The sequence below is a fragment of the Cololabis saira genome, chromosome 15 (genome assembly GCF_033807715.1).
Source record: "Cololabis saira isolate AMF1-May2022 chromosome 15, fColSai1.1, whole genome shotgun sequence".
NCBI classification, from domain to species: domain Eukaryota; kingdom Metazoa; phylum Chordata; class Actinopteri; order Beloniformes; family Belonidae; genus Cololabis; species Cololabis saira.
Window position 1 is genome coordinate 12,919,535 of NC_084601.1, and position 9,930 is coordinate 12,929,464.

Sequence of the window (9,930 nt, forward strand, 5' to 3'; positions counted from 1 at the left end):
GGTATGAAAATAATCCACAAAGTGCACCATGACGTTTTTAACAATGTCTCATACAATCCAACTTCAGCAAGCAAATGTGACAGGTTTGATTCTCATTAACCACTGGCATGTTTTTATCATATCTTGTAGCAGTTTGCGCATGTCTGTGCATGTTTGTGAGTGCGTGTGTTCGGGGACGACCTCGGAAAGAGATTTGCATCGCAGATTTTCAAACCCGCTGATCTGTGTTGCAGGAACAGGCAGGTAGGCCTTTGGCAGCATCTCTGGAAGCTTGTGAGTGTGGCTTTGATAATGCAAACATCAACATATGTCAGGTTTCGCTGGGTGGATCTCCCGGAGTTTTGTAGCGTTATTTTAATGAAGTCTTGAATTTCATCACCGTGTTGACACCATGGATCAAATCAATTCAGCACTCCCTCCAGGTACAAGGAGCCCTTTGAAAAAAATGCCAGACATTCGCAGGTATGCCTCTCAAATAGAACGGAAGTATAGGGTAGATGAAAGCTGGTCCTTTAAATCCAGCATTTACAGCGAAAGGCATGCACTGATGGATGAAAGCTGGATCAGAGGAAAGAATCCTCTCCCGTGTGCCCTGCAACTGCTGTTCTCCTCCATGACACCTCCGGCGGGGGCCCCCTGTTCCAGCTCAAGAGGTCGTAGTGTGCATGGTGGGAGAAGTGTGTGCGTGGTCAGGGTGTTAAAATAGGGCAATTGACTTTTCAGAAAAAAAGTAACAAAACAAAAAAAACACTAAAACATTCCTGAAGAGATCAAGTAAGATTGGAACAACTTCACATATCACAACAGAAATGACAAAAACAAACACCACCATAACGTGGAGTTTATTATGTTTCATGAAATGTTGTGACGTTGGTGATTTCTGTGGCAGCGCAACGGCGTGACGGGTCACACTGTTGTCTCACAGTACGATGATTCTTGGGTCAGATCTCAGCTGGCGCCTCTGCATATTTTCCACGTTAGTTCAACTGTTGATTCAAAATTATCTGCAAGAGTGAGCATCAGCGGGTCGGGCCGTTTCTCCCCATCTGTCTCTGCGTGACCCCGGGACCGGAGACCTGTCCGGGGGGCAAACTGCCTCTCGCTCGCTGACAGCATCACCTCTGGGATCTTGAACGGGATGAAGTGTTCATGGAAGACGGACAGGATCTGCTTTAACCTGTGAAATGACATTATGCTTTGCTATTGTACACGTTAATGTGTTTTTACTTGGTGTTGTGCTTCTTAGTGCCACGGTAGTTACAGAGCAAAGCTCTCAGGCAAGGAAAGCAGGGGGGGGGTAACCCAACATAGAGCCTGACATGTGGAAAGTTATCGTTTGAAAACAGTCATGCAGAGAGAGGCAGGGGGGAGAACAGGGAAAATGCGTCTGAAAAAAAGAACTGAGCAGCATAAAGGACGAAAAAAGGTGAAAACATCAGACTGCTGAAAAAAAATAGAGAACACTCCAAAGAAAACAAAAAAAACCCAAACAATAAAAAGCCTCTGACAGAGACTACGAGACAGGACAGAAGAGGAGAAACAGAGGACAGGGAGCGACTCAAGTTTCAGAGGATGAGAAAGGAATCTCCAGTTGACGGAACACAGAGGTCAGTTATGATAAGTGTCCCTCTCTCTATCCTCAGAGGGAGTATAGTCCGGCACCGCTATCAGCTGCCAGTCTCCTGTTCAGGTTCCAGGTGCAAGGTGACCTTCCCCCATCAACCGTTTGGTGGCAGAGAGCTGCAGACCGCTGATAGGGACAGGTGTTCACTTTCAGCTCCCCCCGGCCACGCTGCCGTCACAGTTTATTCATTCATCCTGAATCCACAAACAACTTTAAAGGGTAAAGAGGTACCTTGCAGGGCGGACGTAAATCAAGCATTCATGCACGTACAAGGATCCTTGCAGGTGTGTTACAAAGAATAGTGCTGCAATGTGCATTTCATGAGGACAAATAAGATCAGCTGGGACAGGGAACTTGTACACTTATCAGATTTACTCACATAATTGTGATGGAGATGAAGATATTAACAACTTTTATTCATGCACCAGGGTTATTTTATTTTTATTTTGTATTTTTTTCCAGTTGTGAGGTGAAGGATTTTGGTCCTGCAGCCCTTGCTGGCAAACACTATCTGTTAGTGCTCGACTAAGGATGTATTTATGAGAGCAGTGGCCATGAAAGCACCACTGTGCAGACTGGCTCCAAACAGGTCTATTGTCCTTGGGCTTTTGATTAATGGGAAGTGCGACCGAGGAACAATTCCAGCAGTGTTATCAGGAGCAAACAAAGGGAAACAAGGGCCCCTCGTGGGCCCCATGAGTGTGTCACCATGCTGCCAGACTGCGATTCCAACAACTGGGCAGATAATATCTGATGTTCCTGTTTACCTACAGCTGTGCGTGGTCCTGCGTGCTCACAGCGAGCACCAAGAAAACTGTGTTTCTGTGTTTAATCAAAGGCTAAAAATCTTTCTTTGGAAAGACAGCGGCAAAAGAAATAGCATGAAATGCCTTTTTACAATTTTAATATTTTAGTTGAAATAAAAACTGAGATTATATGCTTGAAAAAGGCATTCCTTTGAGATTAGGCAAAAAACATATTTCAAGTCAAGCCATGCATCGTTATCTTTCACAGCAGACTCCCATGATTATCAGTGTTGCTTTTACAAATGTTACTCTATTTTCCTCCAAACGTGGCTTATCCACAGCTGAATACTCTGAATACACTCTTATGTTGTAAAGAAGCGATTCTCTTCATTTCTGAGCCGCTCTAAAGAGGCAGAGATCACACGTTGCCTGGCATGCAGAACTTTGGGCCCTGTGTGGGTGGAGTGGTTTAGTTTGCATGCTGCCCTTCTCTCCTCTGGGTTTTCTATCACCCTTTTCTGTCCCCCTCCGCTCTCTTTCCATCTCCTTCTTACCGACTGTGAAGCAGAGTGTAACAAATACGTTAGATTAACACTGAACTGAATGTGACGGGTTGCCGAGGTGATGGAGGGACAGGCCTGAGGAGTTTGTTGCTGGTTAAGAAATTCGGAAAAAAGTGTGTGTGTGTGTGCGTGCCCGTGCATCTTTGAGACACTCCCATTGGGACCCCTAGCTGGCGAGGCTGTGGCACAGACCAACCGCGCCTGATGCTGATGAAATGTTTTTCTCCAGTTTTACTTCAGCTGCATAAACAAATGGATTTTGTGCTGCCTGCAACCTTGATCTCACCATCCAGTGTACAATGACTAAAGAAGAAAAAGAAAAAAACACACACAAACACACACACACACACACACACACACACACAAAGTTGAATCGTATGTCCTCAGTTCTTGTCCAAACACAATCAGCATCCAGGGAGAATACATTCATCACACTGGCCTGAACAACAACAAGTCTAACAGGAGCTCAGTGCTGCTGGAAGAAAACGCATATCGTCTAACCAAAAGAAAAACTGCTTTTTTTCCACTCCGTTTTCAGTTCTGCACACTTTTATACTGAAAAAGCTGAGCCATGCAAAAAAAATGTAGAGAAATACAAATCATACATTTGCATTTGCAAATCATTTAGACCCTGTAGGTATAAATGAAACAAATCCAACTCTACTGTAATACAAACGTAGAAATCCCCATTTATCGCATGTTTCAACGTTATTCCTATAATCAGAGTCAGTCTTGTTTGGAAAAAAGCTGGGTCACACCCTGACCAGGTCACCAACCCATCATAGGGCCAAACCCTGACAAATGAGCACACGCACTCACTCCTGTGGTCAATTTCGAGTCACCAGTCAAACCTGACATGCATTTCTTTGCACTGAGGTAAACTCTTGCAAGTATGGGGAGACGAACCTCCACAGGACTCATGCCAGGAATCTTATTGTTGTGAAGCATCAGCGCTAACCTCCACGCCACCGTGCTTCCACAGCAAAACATACAAACAATACATGCTTGATTTCAGCGATGATGGCTTTTTAAAGGATGGCTTACTTATTTTGGAAGGACAAGGCCCAAACAAGCCCTGCATGCGGTGCAGCAGCGTGTTTCTCTAGTGAAAGAATGCTGCTTTTATGCTAGCCAAGCGCTTGTCCGGAACTGCATCTGCTGAAAACATTTCTTCTGTGGAGCTGAAACCACAACAAAATGTGGATAAATCTTTGCAGTTTATGTTTTTGTCATGCAGGTGTTTTGAGGAAATGATTGCACATCACAATTGCACATCAGCAGTTGTCATGGAAGCCAACAACAACCTCCCCACACAACCACGCTCCCCCTAGATAAATAAACAAACCTACTAACATGGATCTGAGGAAAATCTACTAAGCAAGGATCTGGGAATAACTTGGTTTTCAAGAATGTTTACAGCAATTAGGAATTGATCAGGAAGGATTACTGCATGTTAAATTATCTGTATGTCTGTATGTTTGTGAGGCAAGGCAAGGCAAATTTATTTATATAGCACAATTCAACACAAGGTAATTCAAAGTGCTTTACATTGGCATTAAAAGCAGCAAGACATAATTAGACAGTAAATAACAAATAGGTAAGAATAAGAAAAGAAGTAAAATAATAAAAAGCACAAGCTGTTAAAAATAAGGGCAGTAGAATACAGAAGGTAAGTTTAATTTAAGAGTACGCTTGAGTAAACAGTAATGTTTTTAGGCCTGATTTAAAGGAGCTGACAGTTGGAGCAGACCTCAGGTCTACAGGAAGTTTGTTCCACCGGTGAGGAGCAGAATAACTGAACGCTGCCTCACCTTGCTTGGTTCTGGTTCTTGGGACACACAACAAACCAGATCCAGAATCAATGTTCATATTATTATAATTAGTATTTGTTCATATGCACGCATATGAAGAAATTTATGTTAATATTTTCAGGTTAATTGATCTATGTAATTCTTTTCACAAATGCTGCTGTATTGTTGATTAATTGTATGATTTAATGTGGACCCCAGGAAGAATAGTCTTCATATTTATGCGGACTAATGGGGATCCAATAAATAATAAATAAATAAAAAACAGAAGACCTAAGGGGTCTGGGAGCTTCATAGGGAACTAACAGCAATGTTTTCTTTTTTTTTTTTACATTTTCAGTTAGTTTCTTATTTGTCTTATTAATAAAGATATTTCTATTTTTTTCCTGACGGGTTTAAAGTGACAAGATCTGAATTTGTTTTTGCCCTTTGAGCTTAAAAATGAATGTTCTTCTTATTCCTCCTCTTACAATATTTGGTTCAGGAAACACTTCAAGTTTAAATATAAGCGACCTTCTGAAACACAAAAGCGGACTGTCTTGGACAATGAACTATTGGAATAATGACATATTTCACATTCATGCACACATGGAGGAAGTCTGTAGAAAAATGTCACAAAGGAGGGAGCTAGCTTCTTTTTCTTTTACATCTAAATGTCCAACACAGTATAAAAGCTTTGCATAAGACTTCAAAAGTAAAAGGTTCATGTCAACAACAGAATGCGAACAGATTGAATTTTTCTTTTCTTTATTTTTAATATATTTTCCTCTTTGTGTACCTCATTCCAAACTACTTATGCATAAACCCACAACCTAAAGATCTCAGAGGAATAAAATATGAATCATTAACTTGTGCTGAGTTTATTATCTCGCATATCTGATGAAACCCCCCCCTCGCAGTTTAGGTTCTCATGGATCAATGAGTGACATCTAACCTTTACTCACATCATGACTGATGTCATAAAATAGACTTAAGATTCACCATGTGAGACACCCTTATGACAGAGGGTCAACGTGTCTCCTTGGGGAGCTAAAAAGCAAAAGGAAAGTATGGACCAGAATGCATCTCCGTAAAATTAAAGGCGCCTGATCCCACAATGTGACCTCTGCTCACTGCGGTTTATTAGACGAGCGGAGTAAATGAACAGCGAGCACAGAAGACAGTAAAAGTCCAGACATCACCACTGTGCAGGATTTCACAAGTCCATAGCTGATAAACTCAGCATGAACGTCAGCGGGGTTCTTCTAATTCTGGAGGTTTAATGAGATGCTCAAATAAACTGGGAATAACTGGTGGAAAACAAAAAAAACAACTATGCCCCAGTGCAGTGTCAAATGGCAGTTTTCAACTCCACACATGAAATCTTCCTCAACTTTGCTTTCTTTATGTCATACAGTAGGAGAATATCAAAGAAGACAGAATGAGGCTGACTTTGAGCAGGACACTAATCTGTTGGTCTCTTTAAATCCAGATTGGTTCCGGAGTAATTTAATCATCGGGCTTCCACTCATTCAGTCCTCTAATCAGATTGCATCAGACTGTTATTGCCATTAAAGTGGTTGGGTACTATTCATGGCTAATTACACCTGATGCATTCTATGCAGTCACTAGATGGCGCTCTTCCCTCAAAGCGTTTTTATCTGATCCCTCAGCTTGCAGCACCAGGTCAAATGTGGACGATTGCGCTTCTTTAAATGTGCTTGACTTAAGCTCCTCAAAATCTGTCCGTGCAAGAGATCTCAGCCATGAGCTCTGGATTACAGCATCACAACAGAGGGCAGCAGTGATAGGCTTATTCACCCTAGAAGCAAACACTCAAGGGCCTATACAGCTAGTTGAAAATAACAGTGACTTTGGATTTCAGTAAATTCTCATGAAAATACTGTATTTTGCTAAGTTTTTTAGTCAATTTTTGCTATTTCCTAAATATTGTGCCAATGGAGGTTTAAGGTGGAAATTAGCAGTCTCCTCACACTTGACTGTTATAACATATGTAACATTATTATATCCTATTACAGTTTATGAATTATTCTAGATTGATAAAAGTGATTTTGTCACTACTTGTGTATTGAAGCGTGAAGAGAGCAGATTAAATCGACCAAACGAATGTTGAATAAAGGGAAACAGTGAAGTGTAAGCCCTCCTTGTTGCTGCGAAAGCCCCAGATCCCTGGGATGGTAAATGTTACCCTTCTGAGACCTGGATTTGACATCACCCTCACAGTAAAAGATGTCTATTGGTTTCAAGTTGGTAGGGGGGAAGGAAAAAGAGAGCGACTGAGGGATAAAAGACATTGGCATGTTACCAAGTAGTGCAGGTGTCTGCCTAACAACAGGCTCCTCTGGCGCATTGCAAACTCCAGGCAAGCTTGGTCCGGCCTGAGCAGGACCTAGAGACTATGAAACAACAAACCAAGCCTATATTGGCAAACACACACAGGGAATAGCTCTGTGTGTGTGTGTGTGTGTGTGTGTGTGTGTGTGTGTGTGTGTGTGTGTGTGTGTGTGTGTGTGTGTGTGTGTGTGTGTGTGTGTGTGTGTGTTACCCAATGGTATAGGGTTTGAATGAGCCCTTCCAGCATTTATGTAAATATAAAGGCTAGTTGCAAAACCATCTGCAACTTTAAATCCACCCACGATCTTACCACACTCTTTAAGTTAAATATTTGATGCTCTAAGTGTAAAAAAATCTCAAACTCACGCTAACACACACCAGCCTCTCACATATCATTCAAATATAGGCTTCTGATCTTACAAGCAAGAATACATGTGTGGAATTTATCACATAATTCTCTTATGCTGTCACATTATTTCTTACTTGAGGCTGAGTTGAGCCATGTTGTCTGAATTTTAAAATCACTTTACAGGTTTTACAGCTCGCTCTCTCTCTCTCTCTCTCTCTCTCTCTCTCTCTCTCTCTCTCTCTCTCTCTCTCTCTCTCGCAAATAAATTAGTATTGCCTGCACCCTTTTTTTTATGAAACAGACAGACAGACATAAATACATACATAGATAGATAGATGGATGGATCCTTATGAGCTGCAAGAACAGCAGTGTATAATTTATCATCTGTCAATAAAGGTTTATTCTTTCTACAAAACTTTCACTGAAGTAAAACATATTTTAGTCACATTATGAAAAGTCTATCTTGTGCTCATAAAGCATCACTAACGAGGCATTATTTTCATGGGCACGTTAATGTCTTTAAAATGATTTAATGTCTGAGACTTTTCTTCACTTTAGACTGAAAGAAAAATGTGCTAAAAAGATATTCAAAAATACTCTGACTTTCTGCATGGACTGCTGAGTGTTTGAATAATTAACTGAAAACACTTAAAGCATCCTAGCAAACATAGCCAAAGGCAACAGCTACCACGCTTCCACCTCACACTGCATTAGCCACAATTTAGGAGTATTTAGGAGAATTGTGTTCGTGTGTGTGTGTGTGTGTGTGTGTGTGTGTGTGTGTGTGTGTGTGTGTGTGTGTGTGTGTGTGTGTGTGTGTGTGTGTGTGTGTGTGTGTGTGTGTGTGTGTGTGTGTGTGTGTGAGTGTAAGTTGGCTGTGTGCTGTGTTAAATGCAATGCTTTGCAAATCTCAAAAACCCATATTTCATTTACAAAGGAACAAAAACAACAATTCAGATGCCGACACTGAAATGTTTTGCAACTTCATGTAAAATAATGGATATCAAAAAAGTTGGAACAGGGGCAATTGCTTTTTCAGACATACAATATATGTAAAGATGGGCGGAGGTTTGCTCTTTTTTTCAGAAATGACCACAAAAACAACCAAAAAAAGTGATGAATATAGGCCAGAAAGAGCCAAAAAAAGACAAAATCACCCATATTCTTGACTAAAACCATGCAAAATGCATAATGTCATGGAACTCAACTTTTAAAAAAGAAAATAAAACAAAAAGTACTTGTAAAATGTCCAAAGCAAAAAGGGTAGATGAAAATGCAAACGGTGATGTATGCTAGGCCAGATTATCCATGTACTGAACCAGGCGAGCGCCCAGGGGCACCAATGAGGGGGCACCAAATCAAATGACTAACTGGACCATACAGTATATGTCATATTTTGTTATTTTCTCTACATATTTGCTGGAAAAGGAGCAAACAGGTACAGCAGTAACCAATGATATAATAAAAATACATGAAAATAATAATATAATAATTGCATTTGAGTCAATGCCTTAACAACTTAACCCTAGATCTAACAGCATACACATTGCTATTTTATTAATGTGCTGTTCCCTACCTTCACATCAGCTCATTCAGTAGGCATGTTTGATTGTTTAGTCATATGCTGTAATAGTTTTGCATGTAGTCCTCAGACAGGCCATATATGATGGAAATGATGATAGTTAACATGTGGTGTTACATTGGCATGTGAGTTGCATTCTGGATGGAGCATCAGTGTAGTATGGCGTTTGTAGACTCATGTCTATCTGTGGTGTTACTCTTAGTTGGTCGCTTGTCTTACATTTATTTGTAGTATGAGTGTTGAACATGTGCTTCAGCAATACATTCATGTAAATCTATGGTCTTTATAACCATAGTAAATTTCCCTTTTTTTACCATAAAATGTGGGAGGAGGGGGGCACTTCAAGTGTGGTCACCCTGGGGAACCAGGGGTAATCCGGGTCTGGATGTATGGAGTTCATGGTCAATGTGTGTGACACCAAATGAATGCAGAGAATGTTTTGATAAAACAGCGAGGGAAAAAAATGCATTAAAAACGTCTTAGTGATATGGTCAAATTTGGCACAAAACAACCCAAAAATATGCGGATGACCACGTGCAAGACTCACGAGGCTGATACTTCTAATTAAAGGGGACCTATTATGAAAAACACGTTTTTTCTTGCTTTAACATATATAAAGTGGTCTCCCCTCAGCCTGCCAACTCAGAGAAGGTGGAAAGCAACCAAATTCTGCAGTGTCTGTACAGCCGCCCGGATGAGCCGTCCAGTGTGATGTGACTTCTACGAGCCGTTCAGATTCTGCACACTTTCGCTACGTAACCAAAATGCAAACCACGCCCACAACTAAACACCGTGTCCTAACTGCATGCGAGCGTCCGACTATCGCTTTGCACTGCGTGACATTGGACGCTCTCTGTCCATCTCCCTCCGCCCAGCTGCCACTTTATTGAGGTTTTTGTAGTGAAATGAGGAAGTATCATAGAG